Source organism: Arachis ipaensis, chromosome B8, assembly GCF_059453495.1.
Source record: "Arachis ipaensis isolate K30076 ecotype BB chromosome B8, ASM5945349v1, whole genome shotgun sequence".
Taxonomy (NCBI): Eukaryota; Viridiplantae; Streptophyta; class Magnoliopsida; order Fabales; family Fabaceae; genus Arachis; species Arachis ipaensis.
The window spans coordinates 68,555,993-68,578,154 of NC_142443.1; the positions used below are offsets into that span (position 1 = coordinate 68,555,993).

Here is a 22,162-nt window from a genome sequence, read left to right on the forward strand (position 1 = left end):
TTCTAACCCCTCTACTGCTTCATATGGGAGTAGTATCTGCATACCCTCCATTGGAGTCAGTAGCTTTGAGTTGAATCCTCAGCTCATTATCATGGTGCAGCAAAGTTGCTAGTATTTCAGTCTTCCACAGGAAGAACCTACAGAGTTTCTGGCACAGTTTCTACAGATTGCTGACACAGTACATGATAAAGAAATAGATCAGGATGTCTACAGACTATTACTGTTTCCATTTGCTGTAAAAGATCAAGCTAAGAGGTGGTTGAATAACCAACCTAAGGGCAGCATAAGGACATGGAAACAGCTGACAGAAAAATTCCTGAATCAATATTTCCCTCCAAAAAGGATGACACAGCTAAGGCTGGACATCCAAGGCTTTAAACAAGGAGATAATGAATCTCTTTATGATGCCTGGGAGAGATACAGAGAGATGCTACGAAAATGCCCCTCTAAAATGTTTTCAAAGTGGGTTCAGTTAGACATCTTCTACTATGGGCTTGCAGAAGGAGCTTAGATGTCTCTAGATTACTCAGCTGGTGGATCTATCCACATGAGAAAGACAATTGAAGAGGCTCAAGAGCTCATTGATACAGTTGCCAGGAATCAGCATCTGTACCTAAGCAGCAACCCTTCCATGAATGAAGAGGTTAAAACAGTAACTGCTAAACTCAGTCCTGTAAAACAAGCTGCTGAATTCAATCAGCAATTGGACTTCCTAACAAAGCAGCTAGCCGAATTTAAAGATAGACTACAAGAGACAAGGATGGCTAATATACATATGGAAGAACAGTTTAAGTAAACAAAGCAGCAGCTGTCAAGGCAAATAACAGAAGAATGCCAAGCAGTTTAATTAAGAAGTGGGAAAACATTAAATACCCCACCTCAAGGCATCAAAAAGCCAAGAAATGAGAAACCCACCAAAGATTCACCTGAGGACAGTAAGAGCCCAGGGAAAAATAATTCTGGCGCTAAAACACCAGAAATTTGGTGGAAGGCTGGCGCTGAACGCACAGACCATTCCCAAAACTGGCGTTCAACGCCAGAAACAAGGCAGGATTGGCGTTCAACGCCAGAAATGGGCAAGAATCTGGCGTTGAACGCCCAAATAGGGCAGGATCCAGCATTGAACGCCCAAAATGGGCACATTTCTGGCGTTCAGACGCCAGGAACAGACAATGAGCTGGCGTCTAACGTCACTCCAGCTTCTAACTCTGGAACTCAATTGCCAGTGAGGGATCAGACACACACAAATGCTGATAATAACCCCTCTAAAAAGGCTTCTTCAACCACTTCTGTAGGCAATAAACCTGCAGCAACTAAGGTTGAGGAATATAAAGCCAAGATACCTTATCCTCAAAAACTCCGGAAAGAGGAGCAGGATAAGCAATTTGCTCGCTTTGTAGATTATCTCAGGACTCTTAAAACAAAGATTCCATTTGTAGAAGCACTTGAGCAAATACCTTCTTATGCCAAGTTCATGAAAGAGATCTTGAGTCATAAAAAGGATTGGAGAGAAACAGAAAGAGTTCTCCTCACTGAAGAATGCAGTGCAGTCATTCTGAAGAGCTTTCCTGAAAAGCTTAAAGACCCTGGGAGTTTTCTGATACCATGCATATTAGAAGGTAATTGCACCAAGACAGCTTTATGCGATCTTGGGGCAAGCATCAACCTAATACATGCATCCACTATCAGAAAGCTTGGCTTAACTGAAGAAGTTAAACCAACCCGGATATGTCTCCAACTTGCTGATGGTTCCACTAAATACCCATCAGGCGTGATTGAAGACATGATTGTCAGAGTTGGGCCATTCGCCTTTCCCACTGACTTTGTTGTGCTGGAAATGGAGGAGCACAAGAGTGCTACTCTCATTCTAGGAAGACCCTTCCTAGCAACTGGACGATCCCTCATTGACGTCCAATAGGGGGAAATAACCCTGAGAGTCAATGATGATGAGTTCAAGCTGAACGTTGTCAAAGCCATGCAGCATCCAGACACATCAAAAGACTACATGAAAGTTGATCTTATTGACTCTTTGGTAGAAGAGATCAACATGGCTGAGAGTCTTGAATCAGAGTTGGAAAACATCTTTAAAGATGTTCAGCCTGACTTAGAAGATTCAGAGGACATGAAAGAGCCTCTGAAATTTCTTCTGGAAGAGGAGAAACCTCCTAAACCAGAGCTCAAGCCATTACCACCATCCTTAAAATATGTATTTCTAGGAGAAGGTGACACTTTTCCAGTGATCATAAACTCTGCTTTAAATTCACAGGAAGAGGAAGCACTTATTCAAGTGCTAAGGACACACAAGACAGCTCTTGGGTGGTCCATAGGTGACCTTAAGGGCATAAGCCCTGCTAGATGCATGCACAAAATCCTATTGGAGGATAATGCCAAACCAGTGGTTCAACCACAGAGGCGGCTAAATCCAGCCGTCAAGGAAGTGGTGCAGAAAGAGGTCACCAAATTACTGGAGGCTGGGATTATTTATCCTATTTCTGATAGCCCCTGGGTGAGCCCTATTCAAGTCGTCCCAAAAAAGGGAGGCATGACAGTGATTCATAATGAAAAAAATGAACTGGTTCCTACAAGAACAGTTACAGGATGGCGCATGTGTATTGACTACAGAAGGCTCAATACAGTCACCAGAAAGGATCATTTTCCTTTACCATTCATAGACCAGATGCTAGAAAGACTAGCAGGTCATGATTATTACTGCTTTTTGGATGGCTACTCAGGTTATAACCAGATTGCAGTAGATCCCCAGGATCAAGAGAAAACAGCATTCACATGTCCATCTGGAGTGTTTGCTTATAGAAGGATGCCATTTGGGCTATGTAATGCGCCTGCAACCTTCCAGAGATGCATGCTCTCTATTTTCTCTGATATGGTAGAAAAATTTCTAGAAGTCTTTATGGATGACTTCTCAGTATATGGAGACTCATTCAGCTCCTGTCTTGATCACCTGAAACTTATTCTGAAAAGATGCCAAGAGACCAACCTAGTTTTAAACTGGGAAAAATGTCACTTCATCGTGACTGAGGGGATTGTCCTTGGGCATAAAATCTCAAACAAGGGAATAGAGGTAGATCAAGCAAAAATAGAGGTAATTGAAAAATTACCACCACCTGCCAATGTTAAGGCAATCAGAAGCTTTCTGGGGCATGCAGGATTCTATAGGAGGTTTATAAAGGATTTTTCAAAAATCGCAAAACCTCTGAGCAATCTACTAGCTGCTGACATGCCATTTGTGTTTGACACAGAGTGCCTGCAGGCATTTGAAACGCTGAAAGCTAAGCTGGTCACAGCACCAGTCATTTCTGCACCAGACTGGACATTACCATTTGAGCTAATGTGTGATGCCAGTGATCATGCCATTGGTGCAGTATTGGGACAGAGGCATGACAAGCTTCTGCATGTCATTTATTATGCCAGTCGCGTTCTAAATGATGCCTAGAAAAATTACACAACCACAGAAAAAGAATTACTTGCAGTGGTTTACGCCATTGACAAGTTCAGATCATACTTAGTAGGATCAAAAGTGATTGTGTATACTGACCATGCTGCTCTTAAATATCTACTCACAAAGCAGGATTCAAAACCCAGGCTCATCAGATGGGTATTGCTTCTGCAAGAGTTTGATATAGAAATAAGAGACAGAAAAGGGACAGAGAACCAAGTGGCTGATCATCTGTCCCGGATAGAGCCAGTGGAAGGGACGTCCCTCCCCTTTCTTGAGATCTCTGAGACGTTTCCTGATGAGCATTTATTTGCCATTCAGGAAGCACCATGGTTTGCCGATATTGCAAACTATAAAGCTGCAAGGTTCATACCCAAGGAATACAACAGGATACAAAAGAAGAAATTAATTACTGATGCAAAGTACTACTTGTGGGATGAACCTTATCTCTTTAAGAGATGTGCAGACGGAATTATCCGTAGGTGTGTGCCTAGAGAAGAAGCACAAAGGATCCTGTGGCATTGCCACGGATCTCAATATGGAGGTCATTTCGGAGGTGAGCGAACAGCCACCAAGGTCCTCCAATGTGGCTTTTATTGGCCCACACTCTATAAAGATTCCCGAGAGTTTGTACGTAACTGTGACAGTTGCCAAAGAGCTGGTAATCTGCCTCATGGTTACGCCATGCCTCAACAGGGAATCTTGGAAATTGAGTTGTTTGACGTATGGGGAATTGACTTCATGGGACCTTTCCCACCGTCATACTCAAACACTTATATTCTGGTAGCAGTTGACTATGTATCAAAATGGGTTGAGGCCATTGCCACACCCACCAATGATACCAAAACAGTGCTGAAGTTCCTCCAGAAACATATCTTTAGCAGGTTTGGTGTCCCTAGAGTACTAATCAGTGATGGGGGCACTCACTTCTGCAATAAACAGCTTTACTCTGCCATGGTTCGGTATGGAATTCGCCACAAGGTGGCCACTCCATATCATCCACAAACCAATGGGCAAGCTGAAGTCTCTAACAGAGAATTAAAGAGAATCCTGGAACGGACAGTAAATACCCGTAGAAAGGATTGGGCACGGAGCTTGGATGATGCTCTGTGGGCTTACAGGACAGCATTCAAGACCCCTATAGGGACCTCTCCATACCAACTCGTGTATGGTAAGGCATGTCACCTGCCCGTGGAACTGGAACATAAGGCCTACTGGGCAACCAGATTCCTAAACTTTGATGCCAAACTAGCAGGAGAAAAACGATTGCTCCAGCTAAATGAGCTAGAGGAATTCAGATTCACAGCTTTCGAAAATGCCAAGCTTTATAAAGAAAAATAAAAAAATGGCATGACAGAAAGCTGTCATCTAGAATCTTTGAACCAGGACAGAAGGTCCTGTTGTTTAACTCTAGACTCAGGCTATTCCCCGGGAAACTGAAATCCCGATGGAGGGGACCATACGTGATTACAAGTGTATCACCATATGGTTATGTGGAGCTTCAAGATATTGATTCTGATAAGAAGTTCATTGTCAATGGACAGAGAATCAAGCACTATCTTAAAGGCAACATTGAGCAAGAATGCCCAAGGCTGAAGCTAGATTAAAAGCTCAGCAAGGTCCAGCTAAAGACAATAAAGAAGCGCTTGCTGGGAGGCAACCCAGCCATGGGGCAACAATCCTCTAAGCATTTTGCCCTATTTCTTTTATTTGTTTATATAAAGTTCACTGACACTAAGGTGAGGAATCATTTACAGAAGACCTCGGCACACAAAACAGAGAAAAAGAGCTCACTGGCAAGAAAACGCCAGTAATGGTAGCAATCTGGGCGTTCAACGCCAGAAATGGGCACCCACTGGGCGTTGAACGCCAGTAATGGCAGCAGCTGGGCGTTGAATGCCCAGGAGAGCAGCATTTGGGCGCTGAACGCCCAAAACAGGCAGTGTTTGGGCGTTCAAACGCCAGGATAGCAAGGAGGAGCCAAATTCATTTTTCCACACGTATTTCCATTCTAATTTCAAATTTTATGTTTCAATGCATGATTTTTAAGAACCCTGATTTCTAAAATCCTTAATTTCTAAAAATCCCTCTTTCCAAATTCAATCCAACTCTTTTCAAATTTTTTCTGAAAACAAATCTATCTTTTTCACTCTAAAATCTTTTCAACTAATCCATATCTTTTTCAAATCTCCATATTATCTTTTTCAAAATTCAGATTTATCTTTTTCAAAAATCTATCATATCTCTTCAAAATTAAACTATATCTTCTATCTTATCTTTTTCAACTCAATCTTTTTATCTTATCTTTTCCAATTTTTCAAAAACCCACCCCCATCCCTTTAAATTTGGGTTCGTCCTCCCTCCTCCTCCATCAACAATTGCACCTAGCTCTCCTTCTATCCCTCTCCTTTCTTTTCTTTTGCTTGAGGACAAGCAAACCTCTAAGTTTGGTGTGTTTATCCGAGATCACTAAGATCATGGCTCCTAAAGGAAAACAACCCACTCCAAGAGGCAAGAAAGAGAGCGTTCCAAAACCACTTTGGAATCAAGGGAAGTTCTTATCTAAAGAACATTTAGACCATTATCTTAAAATAATGGGTCTGAGATCAGTGATCCCGGAAGTTAGATTCGATCTGAAAGAAGATGAATATCCGGAGATCCAGGAGCAAATTCGAATCAGGAACTGGGAAGTCCTAGCTAATCCTGAAACGAAAGTGGGAAGGAACATGGTCCAGGAGTTCTATGCTAATATGTGGCAAACTGACAAGCAGAAACTATCTGGAACTGCCTTCTATGACTATCGGACCGTGGTCAGAGGAAAGATTGTTCATACCCACCCTGACAGAATCAGGGAGATCTTAAAGCTACCTCAGCTAAAGGATGATCCAGACTCCTTCAACAGGAGGATGATGAGAGCAGACATTGGCCTGGATAAGATTCTAGAGGACATATGTATCCCTGGAGCCAGGTGGACCACCAACACAAAGGGTGTCCCAAATCAACTCAAGAGAGAGGATCTCAAACCAGTCGCCAGAGGATGGCTAGACTTCATTGGGCATTCTCTGTTGCCTACTAGCAACCGTTCTGAAGTCACAGTTAAAAGAGCAGTGATGATCCATTGCATCATGATGGGAAAGGAAGTGGAGGTTCATCAGCTGATCTCAGCTGAACTCTACAAAATTGCTAACAAAAATTCTAAAGAGGCCAGGTTGGCTTATCCAAGCGTGATTTCTCTGCTCTGCAAGGACGCTGGAGTAAGGATGGGAATAACTGAGTATATCTCAATTGAGAAGCCAATCACCAAAGCATCAATGGAAAAACAACAAGCACAAGATGATCCCATCAAGAAGAGAGCACATGAATTCCTCCCAGAGATCCCTCAATCTGAATACTGGGAGTATCTTGAGACGTCTGTTACTAAGATACGGGAAGCTATGGAGCAAATAATAAAAGAACAGAAGGAACACAGTCAAATGCTGACCTATATGTTTAAAGAACAAAAGGAGCAAGGGCGTGACTTAAGGGAATTGAAGCGCCAAAAGTCTTCTCTTGCAGGACCAAGCACCCCAAGGATCAGAGGAACCCTCGTTCCCCCAGAATAAAGGTTGTTAATTTCCAATTTCTGCCTTAACTCTGTGACAGTGTCCTTATAGAAGTTTACCTTAGGAGTCATATAGTAGTAATTAGTATCTATTTTGATTTTATCTCCAATTAAGCTATAGTTTATTTTTCTCATTATCATCAAACATGAATAAAGTAGTAGATCTTTTGAATAAGAGGCAATAAAATTTCGAGTTTTAATAAGAGAAATTCTAATTAGTTAAATGTGGTGGCAATGCTTTCTGTCTTCTGAATGAATGCTTGAACAGTGCATATGTCTTTTGAATTTGTTGTTTAAGACTGTTAAATATGTTGGCTCTTGAAAGAATGATGAACATGAAACATGTTATTGATAATCTGAAAAATCATAAAAATGATTCTTGAAGCAAGAAAAAGCAGCAAAGAACAAAGCTTGCAGAAAAAAAATATATATATATATAATAAAATAGGCGAAAAAAAAATAGAAAGAAAAAGAAAAAGCAAGCAGAAAAAGCCAAAAGCTCTTAAAACCAAGAAGCAAGAGCAAAAAGTCAATAACCCTTAAAACCAAAAGGCAAGGGAAAATAAAAAAGACCCCAAGGCTTTGAGCATCAGTGGATAGGAGGGCCTAAAAGAATAAAATCCTGGCCTAAGCGGCTAAACCAAGTTGTCCCTAACCATGTGCTTGTGGCGTGTAGGTGTCAAGTGAGAACTTGAGACTGAGCGGTTAAAGTCAAGGTCCAAAGCAAAAAGAAGAGTGTGCTTAAGAACCCTGGACACCTCTAAATGGGGGCTTTAGCAAAGCTGAGCCACAATCTGAAAAGGTTCACCCAATTATGTGTTTGTGGCATTTATGTATCCGGTGGTAATACTGGAAAACAAAGTGCTTAGGGCCACGGCCAAGACTCATAAAATAGCTGTGTTCAAGAATCATCACACTGAAATAGGAGAATCAATAACACTATCTGAATTCTAAGTTCCTATAGATGCCAATCACTATGAGCTTCAATGGATAAAGTGAGATGCCAAAACTGTTCAGAAGCAAAAAGCTACTAGTCCCGCTCATCTAATTAGAATCTGAGCTTCACTCAAAAACTCTGAGATATTATTGCTTCTCAACTTATTAGTCTTCTATTTTATTTGTCTAGTTGCTTGAGGACAAGCAACAGTTTAAGTTTGGTGTTGTGATGAGCGGATATTTTATACGCTTTCTGGGGTTAATTTCATATAGTTTTGAGTATGTTCTAGTTAGTTTTTAGTCTATTTTCATTAGTTTTTAGGAAAAATTCATATTTCTGGACTTTACTATGAGTTGTGTGTTTTTCTGTAATTTCAAGTATTTTTCTGGCTGAAATTGAAGGAGCTGAGCAAAAATCTGATTCAGGCTGAAAAAGGACTGCTGATGCTGTTGGATTCTGACCTCCTTGCACTCAAAGTGGATTTTCTGGAACTACAGAACTCGAAATGGCATGCTTCCAATTGCGTTGGAAAGTAGACATCCAGGGATTTCCAGCAATATATAATAGTCCATACTTTGCACAAGGATAGATGACGTAAACTGGCGTTCAACGCCAGTTCTCTGCCCAATTCTGGCGTCCAGCGCCAGAAAAGGATCAAAAGCTGGAGTTGAACGCCCAAACTGGCACAAAAACTGGCGTTCAACTCCACAAATGGCCTCTGCACGTGAATTGCTTAAATCTCAGCCCAGCACACACCAAGTGGGCCCCAGAAGTGGATATCTGCATCATCCATCATAGTTTACTCATTTTTTGTAAACCTAGGCTACTAGTTTAGTATTTAAACAACTTTTAGAGACTTATTTTGTATCTCATGACATTTTTAGATCTGAACTTTGTACTCTTTGACGGCATGAGTCTCTAAACTCCATTGTTGGGGGTGAGGAGCTCTACTGTGTCTCGATGAATTAATGCAAGTATTTCTGTTTTCTATTCAAACACGCTTGTTCCTATCTAAGATGTTCATTCGCGCTTAACTGTGATGAAGGTGATGATTCATGACACTCATCACTATTCTCAACCCATGAACGTGTGCCTGACAACCACCTCCGTTCTATATCAGATTGAATGAGTATCTCTTAGATCTCTTAATCAGAATCTTCGTGGTATAAGCTAGAATTGATGGCGGCATTCATGAGAATCCGGAAAGTCTAAACCTTGTCTGTGGTATTCCGAGTAGGATTCAAGGATTGAATGACTGTGACGAGCTTCAAACTCCTGAAGGCTGGGCGTTAGTGACAAACGCAAAAGAATTCAAGGGATTCTATTCCAACTGGATTGAGAACCAACCGGTGATTAGCCGTGCTGTGACAGAGCGCGTGAGAGTAGTTTTCACTGGAAGGATGGAAGGTAGCCATTGACAACGGTGATCCACCAACACACAGCTTGCCATAGGAGAACGTGTGTGCGTGAACAAGAAGACAGAGGAAAGCAGAGATTCAGAAGACAAAGCATCTCCAAAACTCTAACATATTCTCCATTATTGCATAACAAGTAACCTTTAATCCATGCTCTCTTGTTTAATTGCAATTCAACTGATAAACATAATTGACTTCCTGACTAAGATTTACAAGATAACCATAGGTGTTGTGATGAGCGGATAATTTATATGCTTTTTGACATTGTTTTTAGTATGTTTTTAGTAGGATCTAGTTACTTTTAGGGATGTTTTCATTAGTTTTTATGTTAAATTCACATTTCTGGACTTTACTATGAGTTTGTGTGTTTTTCTATGATTTCAGGTATTTTCTGGCTGAAATTGAGGGACTTGAGCAGAAATCAGATTCAGAGGTTGAAGAAGGACTGCTGATGCTGTTGGATTCTGACCTCCCTGCACTCAAAGTAGATTTTCTGGAGCTACAGAACTCGAAATGGCGCGCTTCCAATTGCGTTGGAAAGTAGACATCCAGGGCTTTCCAGCAATATATAATAGTCCATACTTTGGCCAAGAATAGACGACGTAAACTGGCGTTCAACGCCAGCTTTCTGCCCAAATCTGGCGTCCAGCGCCAGAAAAGGAGCCAAAACCAGAGTTGAACGCCCAAACTGGCACGAAAACTGGCGTTCAACTCCAAGAAGGACCTCTACACGTGCAACACTCAAGCTCAGCCCAAGCACACACCAAGTGGGCCCCGGAAGTGGATTTATGCATCAATTACTTACTCATGTAAACCCTAGTAGCTAGTTTATTATAAATAGGACATTTTACTAGTCCTTTTGACCATCCTGGATCCTGGATTGTATTTTGATCCTGTGATCACGTTTTGGGGGCTAGCCACACGGCCATGCCTGGACCTTCACTTATGTATTTTCATACGGTAGAGTTTCTACACTCCATAGATTAAGGTGTGGAGCTCTGCTGTTCCTCAAAGATTAATGCAAAGTACTACTGTTTTCTATTCAATTCATCTTATTTCGCTTCTAAGATATCCAGTCGCACCCAAGAACGTGATGAAGGTGATGATTATGTGTGACGCTCATCACCATTCTCCCCTATGAACACGTGCCTGACAAACACTTCCGTTCTACATGAAATAAGCTAGAACGAATATCTCTTAGATCTCTTAACCGGAATCTTCGTGGCGTAAGCTAGAATGATGGCGGCATTCAAGAGAATCCGGAAAGTCTAAACCTTGTCTGTGGTATTCCGAGTAGGATTCAATGATTGAATGACTGTGATGAGCTTCAAACTCGCGATTGTTGGGCGTTAGTGACAGACGCAAAAGGAGGGTGAATCCTATTCCAGCATGATCGAGAACCGACAGATGATTAGCCGTGCTGTGACAGAGCATGTGAGCATATTTTTCACTGAGAGGAGGGGATGTAGCCACTGACAACGGTGATGCCCTTGCATAAAGCCAGCCATGGAAAGGAGTAAGACTGATTGGATGAATATAGCAGGAAAGCAGAGGTTTAGAGGAATGAGAAGCATCTCTATTCGCTTATCTGAAATTCTCACCAGTGATTTACATAAGTATTTCTATCCCTATTTTATTATTTATTATTCGAAAACATCATTATCAATTTATATCTGCCTAACTGAGATTTTCAAGGTGACCATAGCTTGCTTCATACCAACAATCTCCGTGGGATTCGACCCTTACTCACGTAAGGTATTACTTGGACACCCAGTGCACTTGCTGGTTAGTTGTATCGAAGTTGTGAACCATGGTATTGGCACCATGTTCTTGGCGTCATTGCCAGGGAAAGAAAGAGCCATGAATTTTACATAATTAAAGTGTAATCACGATTACGCGTACCAAGTTGCTCACGTTGCTAGGGATTGTTCGAGCCTAGACATCACAATTTCGTGCACCAAGTTTTTGGCGCCGTTGCCGGGGATTGTTCGAGTTTGGACAACTGACGGTTCATCTTGTTGTTCAGATTAGGTAATTTTCTTTTTATTTTATTTTCAAAAATTTTTCAAAAATATTTCTAAAATTTTCTCATCTGATTTCGAAAATAATATAAAAATGTTTTCAAAAATTTTATTCAAAATTTTTAAGAATGAATTCTAGTGTTTCATGTAGCATGTTGAAGCCTGGCTGGCTGTAAAGCCATGTCTAATTCCTTTGGGAATGAATATGTCAGGCGTGTCATGTCTGAATTACATGCTGAGGCTTGGCTGGCCATTGGCCATGTCTAGTGTTTTGGACCGGAGCTTTCATTGAAAGCTTGGCTGGCTAGTGAGCCATGTCTAATTCCTGGACTGAAGCTTTAGACTAAGAATGCAAGATTCCTGAAATTCATATTAAAAATTTTGGAATCCTTATTTTCCTTTTTCAATTAATTTTCAAAAAAAAAATAATACAAAATTAGAAAATCATAAAAATCAAAAAAATATTTTTCATGTTTCTTGTTTGAGTCTTGAGTCATGTTATAAGTTTGGTGTCAATTGCATGTGCATATTGCATTTTTCGAAAATTCTCATGCATTCATAGTGTTCTTCATGATCTTCAAGTTGTTCTTGGTAAGTCTTCTTGTTTGATCTTGATGATTTTTTGTTTTGTGTCTATTATTGTTTTTCATATGCATTCTTGAATTCTTAGTGTCTAAGCATTAAAGAATTCTAAGTTTGGTGTCTTACATGTTTTCTTTGCATTAAAATTTTTTCAAAATTGTGTCTATGATGTTCATCTTGACATTCATAGTGTTCTTGGTGTTCATCTTGACATTCATAGCATTCTTGCATGCATCACATGTTTTGATCTAAAAATTTCATGCATTGCATCTTTTTAGTGTTTTTCTCTCTCATCATAAAAATTTCAAAAATAAAAAAATATATATATCTTTCCCATTTTCTCTCACCAAATTCGAAAATTTGGATTGACTTTTTCAAAAAATTTTAAAATCAAATTGTTTCTCATGAGTCAAATCAAATTTTCAGTTTGAAAATCTTATCTTTTTCAAAATCTTTTTCAAAAATCAAATCTTTTTCAAAATTCTTAGTTATTTTCGAAAATTCCAAAAATATTTTTCAAAAATCTTTTTCTTATTTTTATATCAAATTTTTGAAAAATAACATAATCAATTAATGTTTTGATTCAAAAATTTGAAGTTTGTTACTTGCTTGTTAAGAAAGATTCAAACTTTGAATTCTAGAATCATATCTTGTGATTTCTTATGAATCAAGTCATTAATTGTAATTTTAAAAATCAAATCTTTTTCAAAACTAATTTCAATCATATCTTTTCAAAAATATCTTCTTATCTCTTTCAAAAATTTGATTTAAAAATATCCTCTCTAACCTCCTAACTTCTTATCTTTTCAAAATTTGTTTCAACTAACTAACTAACTTTTTGTTTGTTTCTTAACTTTTTCAAAACTACCTAACTAACTCTCTCTCTCTAATTTTCAAAAATATCTTCCCTCTTTTTCAAAAATTTCTTTTTAATTAACTAATTATTCTTATTTTTATTTTTATTTTAAAATTTTCGAAAATTACTAACCTTTTTCAAAAACTATTTTCGAAAATCACTAACTCTTTTTCAAAAATTATTTTCGAAAATTCTCTCCTCCTCTCATCATATTCTATCTCCTCATCTCACATCTCTGCTCCTATCATCACCTTTGTGTTTGGATTATCCATTCTTTTCTTCCACTCACAAAGGGATCCCTATACTGTGGTATAAAGGATCCATATTATTATTATTATTATTTCTGTGCCCTCTTCTTTGTCATATGAGCAGGAGCAAGGAAAAGAACATTCTTGTTGAAGCAGATTCAGAACCCGAAAGGACTCTGAAAAGGAAACTAAGAGAAGCTAAAATACAACAATCCAGAGATAACCTTTCAGAAATTTTCGAACAGGAAGAGGAGATGGCAGCCGAAAATAATAATAATGTAAGAAAGATGCTTGGTGACTTTACTGCACCTAATTCCAATTTACATGGAAGAAGCATCTCCATTCCTGCCATTGGAGCAAACAACTTTGAGCTGAAACCTCAATTAGTTTCTCTGATGCAGCAGAACTGCAAGTTTCATGGACTTCCATCTGAAGATCCTTTTCAGTTCTTAACTGAATTCTTGCAGATCTGTGATACTGTTAAGACTAATGGAGTAGATCCTGAAGTCTACAGGCTCATGCTTTTCCCTTTTGCTGTAAGAGACAGAGCTAGAGTGTGGTTGGATTCTCAACCCAAGGATAGCCTGAACTCTTGGGATAAGCTGGTCAAGGCTTTCTTAGCCAAGTTCTTTCCTCCTCAAAAGCTGAGCAAGCTTAGAGTGGATGTTCAAACCTTCAGACAGAAAGAAGGTGAATCCCTCTATGAAGCTTGGGAGAGATACAAAGGACTGACCAAAAAGTGTCCTTCTGACATGCTTTCAGAATGGACCATCCTGGATATATTCTATGATGGTTTATCTGAGTTATCAAAGATGTCATTGGATACTTCTGCAGGTGGATCCATTCACCTAAAGAAAACGCCTGCAGAAGCTCAAGAACTCATTGACATGGTTACAAATAACCAGTTCATGTACACTTCTGAAAGAAATCCTGTGAATAATGGGACGCCTATGAAGAAGGGAGTTCTTGAGATTGATACTCTGAATGCCATATTGGCTCAGAACAAAATATTGACTCAGCAAGTCAATATGATTTCTCAGAGTCTGAATGGAATGCAAGCTGCATCCAACAGTACTCAAGAGGCTTCTTATGAAGAAGAAGCTTATGATCCTGAGAACCCTGTAATAGCAGAGGTGAATTATTTAGGTGAACCTTATGGAAACACCTATAACTCATCATGGAGAAATCATCCAAATTTGTCATGGAAGGATCAAAAGCCTCAACAAGGCTTTAATAATGGTGGAAGAAACAGGTTTAGCAATAGCAAGCCTTTTCCATCATCCACTCAGCAACAGACAGAAAATTCTGAACAAAATACTTCTAATTTGGCAAACTTAGTCTCTGATCTGTCTAAGGCCACTGTAAGTTTCATGAATGAAACAAGATCTTCCATTAGAAATCTGGAAGCACAAGTGGGCCAGCTGAGTAAAAGGATCACTGAAATCCCTCCTAGTACTCTCCCAAGCAATATAGAAGAGAATCCAAAAGGAGAGTGCAAGGCCATTGACATAAGCACCATGGCCGAACCTGTGAGGAGAGGAGAGGACGTGAATCCCAAGGAGGAAGACCTCTTGGGATGTCCAGTGATCAATAAGGAGCTTCCCTCTGAGGAACCAAAGGACTCTGAGGCTCATCTAGAGACCATAGAGATTCCATTGAACCTCCTTATGCCCTTCATGAGCTCTGATGAGTATTCCTCTTCTGAAGAGAATGAGGATGTTACTAAAGAGCAAACTGCCAAGTTTCTTGGTGCAATCATGAAGCTGAATGCCAAATTATTTGGCATTGATACCTGGGAAGTTGAACCTCCCTTGTTCATCAATGAACTAAGTGATCTGGATCAACTGACATTGCCTCAGAAGAGACAGGATCCTGGAAAGTTCATAATACCCTGCACCATAGGCACCATGATCTTTAAGGCTCTGTGTGACCTTGGTTCAGGAATAAACCTCATGCCCCTCTCTGTAATAGAGAAACTGGGAATCTATGGGGTGCAAGCTGCTAAAATCTCATTAGAGATGGCAGACAGTTCAAGAAAACAGGCTTATGGACAAGTAGAGGACGTGTTAGTAAAGGTTGAAGGCCTTTACATCCCTGCTGATTTCATAGTCTTGGATACTGGAAAGGAAGAGGATGAATCCATCATCCTAGGAAGACCTTTCCTGGCCACAGCAAGGGCTGTGATTGATGTTGACAGAGGTGAAATATTCCTTCAATGGAATGAGGACTCCCTTGTGTTTAAAACTCAAGGATCTCCCTCTGCAACAATGGAGAGGAAGCAGAAAAAGCTTCTCTCAAAGCAGAGTCAACCCAAGCCCCCACAGTCAAACTCTAAGTTTGGTGTTGGGAGGCCACAACCAAACTCTAAGTTTGGTGTTGAACTCCCATATCCAAACTCTAAGTTTGGTGTTGGAGAGTTTCAACAATGCTCTGCATATCTGTGAGGCTCCATGAGAGCCCACTGTCAAGCTATTGACATTAAAGAAGCACTTGTTGGGAGGCAACCCAATTTTTATTTATCTAACTATATTTTTCTTAGTTATATGTCTTTGTAGGTTCATGATCATGTGGAGTCACAAAATAAATATAAAAATTGAAAACGGAATCAAAAACAGCAGAAGAAAAATCACACCCTGGAGGAGCATCTGTCTGGCGTTCAGCGCCAGAACAGAGCATGGTTCTGGCGCTGAACGCCCAAAATGGGCAGCTTCTGGGCACTGAACGCCAAAACAGGCATGGTTCTGGCGTTCAACGCCAGAAATGGCACACAAATGGGCGTTGAACGCCCAGAGTTGGGTGCAAAGGCATTTTTACATGCCTAATGGGTGCAGGGATGTAAATCCTTGAACACCTCAGGATCTGTGGACCCCACAGGATCCACTCAGGATCTGTAGACCCCACAGGATCCCCACCTACCTCCACTCACTTCTTCTCACCACTCTCTTTCACACAACCCCATATACACTCTTCCCCAAAAACCCTTCACCAATCACCTCAAACTCTCTTCTCCATCACCTCTTCACCACTCACATCCATCCACTCTTCCCCATAAACCTACCTCATAAACTCCACCTACCTTCAAAATTCAAAACCAATTTCCCACCCAAACCCACCCATATGGCCAAACCTTAACCCCCCTCCCTTCCCTAATATAAAGCCCTCCATTCTTCATCAAATTCACACAACACACCCCTCTACACCCTTCTTGGCCGAAAACACTTCCCACTCTCCCTCTCCTCCATTTCTTCTTCTTCTTCATCTATTCTTTCTTTTATTGCTCGAGGGCGAGCAAAATTCTAAGTTTGGTGTGGTAAAAGCATAAGCTTTTTGTTTTTCCATTACCATTGATGGCACCTAAGACCGGAGAATCCTCTAGAAAGGGGAAAGGGAAGACAAAAGCTTCCACATCCGAGTCATGGGAGATGGAAAGGTTCATCTCCAAAGCCCATCAAGACCACTTCTATGATGTTGTGGCCAAGAAGAAGGTGATCCCTGAGGTACCTTTCAAACTCAAAAGAAATGAGTATCCGGAGATCCGACATGAAATTCAAAGAAGAGGTTGGGAAGTTCTAACAAATCCCATCCAACAAGTCGGCATCCTAATGGTTCAAGAGTTCTATGCCAATGCATGGATCACCAAGAACCATGATCAAAGTAAGAACCCGGATCCAAAGAACTATGTTACAATGGTTCGGGGGAAATACTTAGATTTTAGTCCGGAGAATGTGAGGTTGGCGTTTAACTTGCCCATGATGCAAGGGGATGAACGCCCCTACACTAGAAGGGTCAACTTTAATCAAAGGTTGGACCAAGTCCTTATGGACATATGCGTGGAAGGAGCTCAATGGAAGATTGACTCTAAAGGCAAGCCGGTTCAACTAAGAAGATTGGACCTCAAGCCTATAGCTAGAGGATGGTTGGAGTTCATTCAATGCTCAATCATTCCCACTAGCAACCGGTCTGAAGTTACTATAGACCGGGCCATCATGATCCATAGCATCATGATTGGAGAAGAGGTGGAAGTTCATGAGATTATACCTCAAGAACTCTACAAGGTGGCTGACAAGTCCTCCATTATGGCAAGGTTAGCCTTTCCTCACCTCATTTGCCACCTATGCAATTCGGCTGGGATTGACATAGAGGGAGATATCCTCATTAAAGAGGATAAGCCCATCACTAAGAATAAGATGGAGCAAGCAAGAGAGCCCACTCATGGAGCTCAAGAGGCGTATGAAGCTCATCACCATGAGATCCCGGAGATGCCTCAAATGCACTTTCCTCCACAAAACTATTGGGAGCAAATCAACACCTCCCTAGGAGAATTGAGTTCCAATATGGGACAACTAAGGGTGGAACATCAAGAGCACTCCATCATGCTCCATGAAATAAGAGAAGATCAAAAAGCAATGAGGGAGGAGCAAAAAAGACAAGGAAGAGACATAGAAGAGCTCAAGGACATCATTGGTTCCTCAAGAAGGAAACGCCACCATCACTAAGGTGGATTCATTCCTTGTTCTTGTTTCTTCTGTTTTTCGTTTCTATGTTATGTGCTTATCTATGTTTGTGTCTTCATTACATGATCATTAGTAGTTAGTAACTTTGTCTTAAAGTTATGAATGTCCTATGAATCCATCACCTCTCTTAAATGAAAAATGTTTTAATTCAAAAGAACAAGAAGTACATGAGTTTCAAATTTATCCTTGAACTTAGCTTAATTATATTGATGTGGTGACAATGCTTCTTGTTTTCTGAATGTATGCTTGAACAGTGCATATGTCTTTTGAAGTTGTTGTTTAAGAATGTTAAATATGTTGGATCTTGAAAGACTGATGACTAGGAGACATGTTATTTGATAATCTGAAAAATCATAAAAATGATTCTTGAAGCAAGAAAAAGCAGCAAAGAACAAAGCTTGCAGAAAAAAAAAATAGGCGAAAAAAAATAGAAAGAAAAAGAAAAAGCAAGCAAAAAAAGCCAAAGCTCTTAAAACCAAGAGGCAAGAGCAAAAAGCCAATAACCCTTAAAACCAAAAGGCAAGGGCAAATAAAAAGGATCCCAAGGCTTTGAGCATCAGTGGATAGGAGGGCCTAAAGGAATAAAATCCTAGCCTAAGCGGCTAAATCAAGCTGTCCCTAACCATGTGCTTGTGGCGTGAAGGTGTCAAGTGAAAACTTGAGACTGAGCGGTTAAAGTCAAGGTCCAAAGCAAAAAAAAGAGTGTGCTTAAGAACCCTGGACACCTCTAATTGGGGACTTTAGCAAAGCTGAGTCACAATCTGAAAAGGTTCACCCAATTATGTGTCTGTGGCATTTATGTATCTGGTGGTAATACTGGAAAACAAAGTGCTTAGGGCCACGGCCAAGACTCATAAAAAGCTGTGTTCAAGAATCATCATACTGAACTAGGAGAATCAATAACACTATCTGAACTCTGAGTTCCTATAGATGCCAATCATTCTGAACTTCAATGGATAGAGTGAGATGCCAAAACTATTCAAGAGGCAAAAAGCTACAAGTCCCGCTCATTTTATGTTAAATTCACATTTCTGGACTTTACTATGAGTTTGTGTGTTTTTCTGTGATTTCAGGTATTTTCTGGCTGAAATTGAGGGACTTGAGCAGAAATCAGATTCAGAGGTTGAAGAAGGACGGCTGATGCTGTTGGATTCTGACCTCCCTGCACTCAAAGTATATTTTCTGGAGCTACAGAACTCAAAATGGCGCGCTTCTAATTGCGTTGGAAAGTAGAAATCCAGGGCTTTCCAGAAATATATAATAGTCCATACTTTGGCCAAGAATAGATGACGTAAACTGGCGTTCAACGCCAGATTTCTGCCCAAATCTGGCGTCCAGCGCCAGAAAAGGAGCCAAAACCAGAGTTGAACGCCCAAACTGGCACGAAAACTGGCGTTCAACTCCAAGAAGGACCTCTACACGTGCAACACTCAAGCTCAGCCCAAGCACACACCAAGTGGGTCCCGGAAGTGGATTTATGCATCAATTACTTACTCATGTAAACCCTAGTAGCTAGTTTATTATAAATAGGACATTTTACTAGTCCTTTTGACCATCCTGGATCCTGGATTGTATTTTGATCCTATGATCATGTTTTGGGGGCTGGCCACACGGCCATGCCTGGACCTTCACTTATGTATTTTCATACGGTAGAGTTTCTACACTCCATAGATTAAGGTGTGGAGCTCTGCTGTTCCTCAAAGATTAATGCAAAGTACTACTGTTTTCTATTCAATTCATCTTATTTCGCTTCTAAGATATCCAGTCGCACCCAAGAACGTGATGAAGGTGATGGTTATGTGTGACACTCATCACCATTCTCCCCTATGAACACGTGCCTGACAAACACTTCCGTTCTACATGAAATAAGCTAGAATGAATATCTCTTAGATCTCTTAACCGGAATCTTCGTGGCGTAAGCTAGAATGATGGCGGCATTCAAGTGAATCCGGAAAGTCTAAACCTTGTCTGTGGTATTCCGAGTAGGATTCAATGATTGAATGACTGTGACGAGCTTCAAACTCGCGATTGTTGGGCGTTAGTGACAGACGCAAAAGGAGGGTGAATCCTATTCCAGCATGATCGAGAACCGACAGATGATTAGCCGTGCTGTGACAGAGCATGTGAGCATATTTTTCACTGAGAGGAGGGGATGTAGCCACTGACAACGGTGATGCCCTTGCATAAAGCCAGCCATGGAAAGGAGTAAGACTGATTGGATGAAGATAGCAGGAAAGCAGAGGTTTAGAGGAATGAGAAGCATCTCTATTCGCTTATCTGAAATTCTCACCAGTGATTTACATAAGTATTTCTATCCCTATTTTATTATTTATTATTCGAAAACATCATTATCAATTTATATCTGCCTAACTGAGATTTGCAAGGTGACCATAGCTTGCTTCATACCAACAATCTCCGTGGGATTCGACCCTTACTCACGTAAGGTATTACTTGGACGACCCAGTGCACTTGCTGGTTAGTTGTATCGAAGTTGTGAACCATGGTATTGGCACCATGTTCTTGGCGCCATTGCCAGGGAAAGAAAGAGCCATGAATTATACATAATTAAAGTGTAATCACGATTACGCGTACCAAGTTGCTCATGTTGCCAGGGATTGTTCGAGCCTGGACATCACAATTGGGGACTTTAGCAAAGCTGAGTCACAATCTAAAAGGTTCACCCAATTATGTGTCTCTAGCATTTATGTATCCGGTGGTAATACTGCAAAACAAAGTGCTTAGGGCCACGGCCAAGACTCATAAAATAGCTGTGTTCAAGAATCATCACACTGAAATAGGAGAATCAATAACACTATCTGAATTCTAAGTTCCTATAGATGCCAATCACTCTGAGCTTCAATGGATAAAGTGAGATGTCAAAACTGTTCAGAAGCAAAAAGCTACTAGTCCCGCTCATCTAATTAGAATCTGAGCTTCACTCAAAAACTCTGAGATATTATTGCTTCTCAACCTATTAGTCTTCTATTTTATTTGTCTAGTTGCTTGAGGACAAGCAACAGTTTAAGTTTGGTGTTGTGATGAGCGGATATTTTATACCCTTTTTGGGGTTAATTTCATGTAGTTTTGAGTATGTTCTAGTTAGTTTTTAGTCTATTTTAATTAGTTTTAGGAAAAATTCATATTTATGGACTTTACTATGAGTTGTGTGTTTTTTTGTAATTTCAGGTATTTTTCTGGCTGAAATTGAAGGAGCTGAGCAAAAATCTGATACAGGCTGAAAAAGGACTGCTGATGCTGTTGGATTCTGACCTCCCTGCACTCAAAGTGGATTTTCTGGAGCTACTAAAATCGAAATGGCATGCTTCCAATTGCGTTGGAAAGTAGACATCTAGTGCTTTCCAACAATATATAATGGTCCATACTTTGCACAAGGATAGACGATGTAAACTGGCGTTCAATGCCAGTTCTCTGCCCAATTCTGGCGTCCAGCGCCAGAAAAGGATCAAAAGCTGGAGTTGAACGCCCAAACTGGCACAAAAACTGGTGTTCAACTCCACAAATGGCCTCTGCACGTGAATTGCTTAAATCTCAGCCCCAGCACACACCAAGTGGGCCCCAAAAGTGGATCTCTGCATCATCCATCATAGTTTACTCATTTTTTGTAAACCTAGGCTACTAGTTTAGTATTTAAACAACTTTTAGAGACTTATTTTGCATCTCATGACATTTTAGATCTAAACTTTGTTCTCTTTGACGGCATGAGTCTCTAAACTCCATTGTTGGGGGTGAGGAGCTCTGCTGTGCCTCGATGAATTAATGCAAGTATTTCTATTTTCCATTCAAACACGCTTGTTCCTATCTAAGATGTTCATTCGCGCTTAATTGTGATGAAGGTGATGATCTGTGACACTCATCACCTTCCTCAAACCATGAATGTGTGACTGACAACCACCTCCGTTCTATATCTGATTGAATGAGTATCTCTTAGATCTCTTAATTAGAATCTTCGTGGTATAAGCTAGAATTGATGGCGGCATTCATGAGAATCCGGAAAGTCTAAACCTTGTCTGTGGTACTCCGAGTAGGATTCAAGGATTGAATGACTGTGACGAGCTTCAAACTCCTGAAGGCTGGGCGTTAGTGACAAACGCAAAGAAATCAAGGGATTCTATTCCAACCGGATCGAGAACCAACCGGTGATTAGCCGTGCTGTGACAGAGCATGTGAGCATATTCTTCACTGAGAGGATGTGATGTAGCCATTGACGACGGTGAACCCCTACTTACAGCTTGCCATTGGAGGACGTGCGTGCGTGAACAAAGAAGACAGAGGAAAGCAGAGATTCAGAAGACAAAGCATCTCCAAAACTCCAACATATTCTCCATTACTGCATAACAAGTAACCTTTAATTCATGCTCTCTTGTTTATTTGCAATTCAACTGATAAACATAATTGACTTCCTGACTAAGATTTACAAGGTAACCATAGATTGCTTCAAACCAACAATCTCCGTGGGATTCGACCCTTACTCACGTGAGGTATTACTTGGACGACCCAGTGCACTTGCTGGTCA

General features: G+C 40.5%; 1 non-coding gene across 1 annotated transcript; it reads right to left on the reverse strand.

Moving 5' to 3' along the window:
- Nucleotides 1-13,764: 13,764 nt before the first annotated feature.
- LOC148548452 (small nucleolar RNA R71) lies at nucleotides 13,765-13,872 on the reverse strand. The gene has a single exon (XR_015898830.1). It is a non-coding gene; the product is annotated as a small nucleolar RNA R71 (small nucleolar RNA).
- Between the last annotated feature and the right edge of the window lie 8,290 nt (nucleotides 13,873-22,162).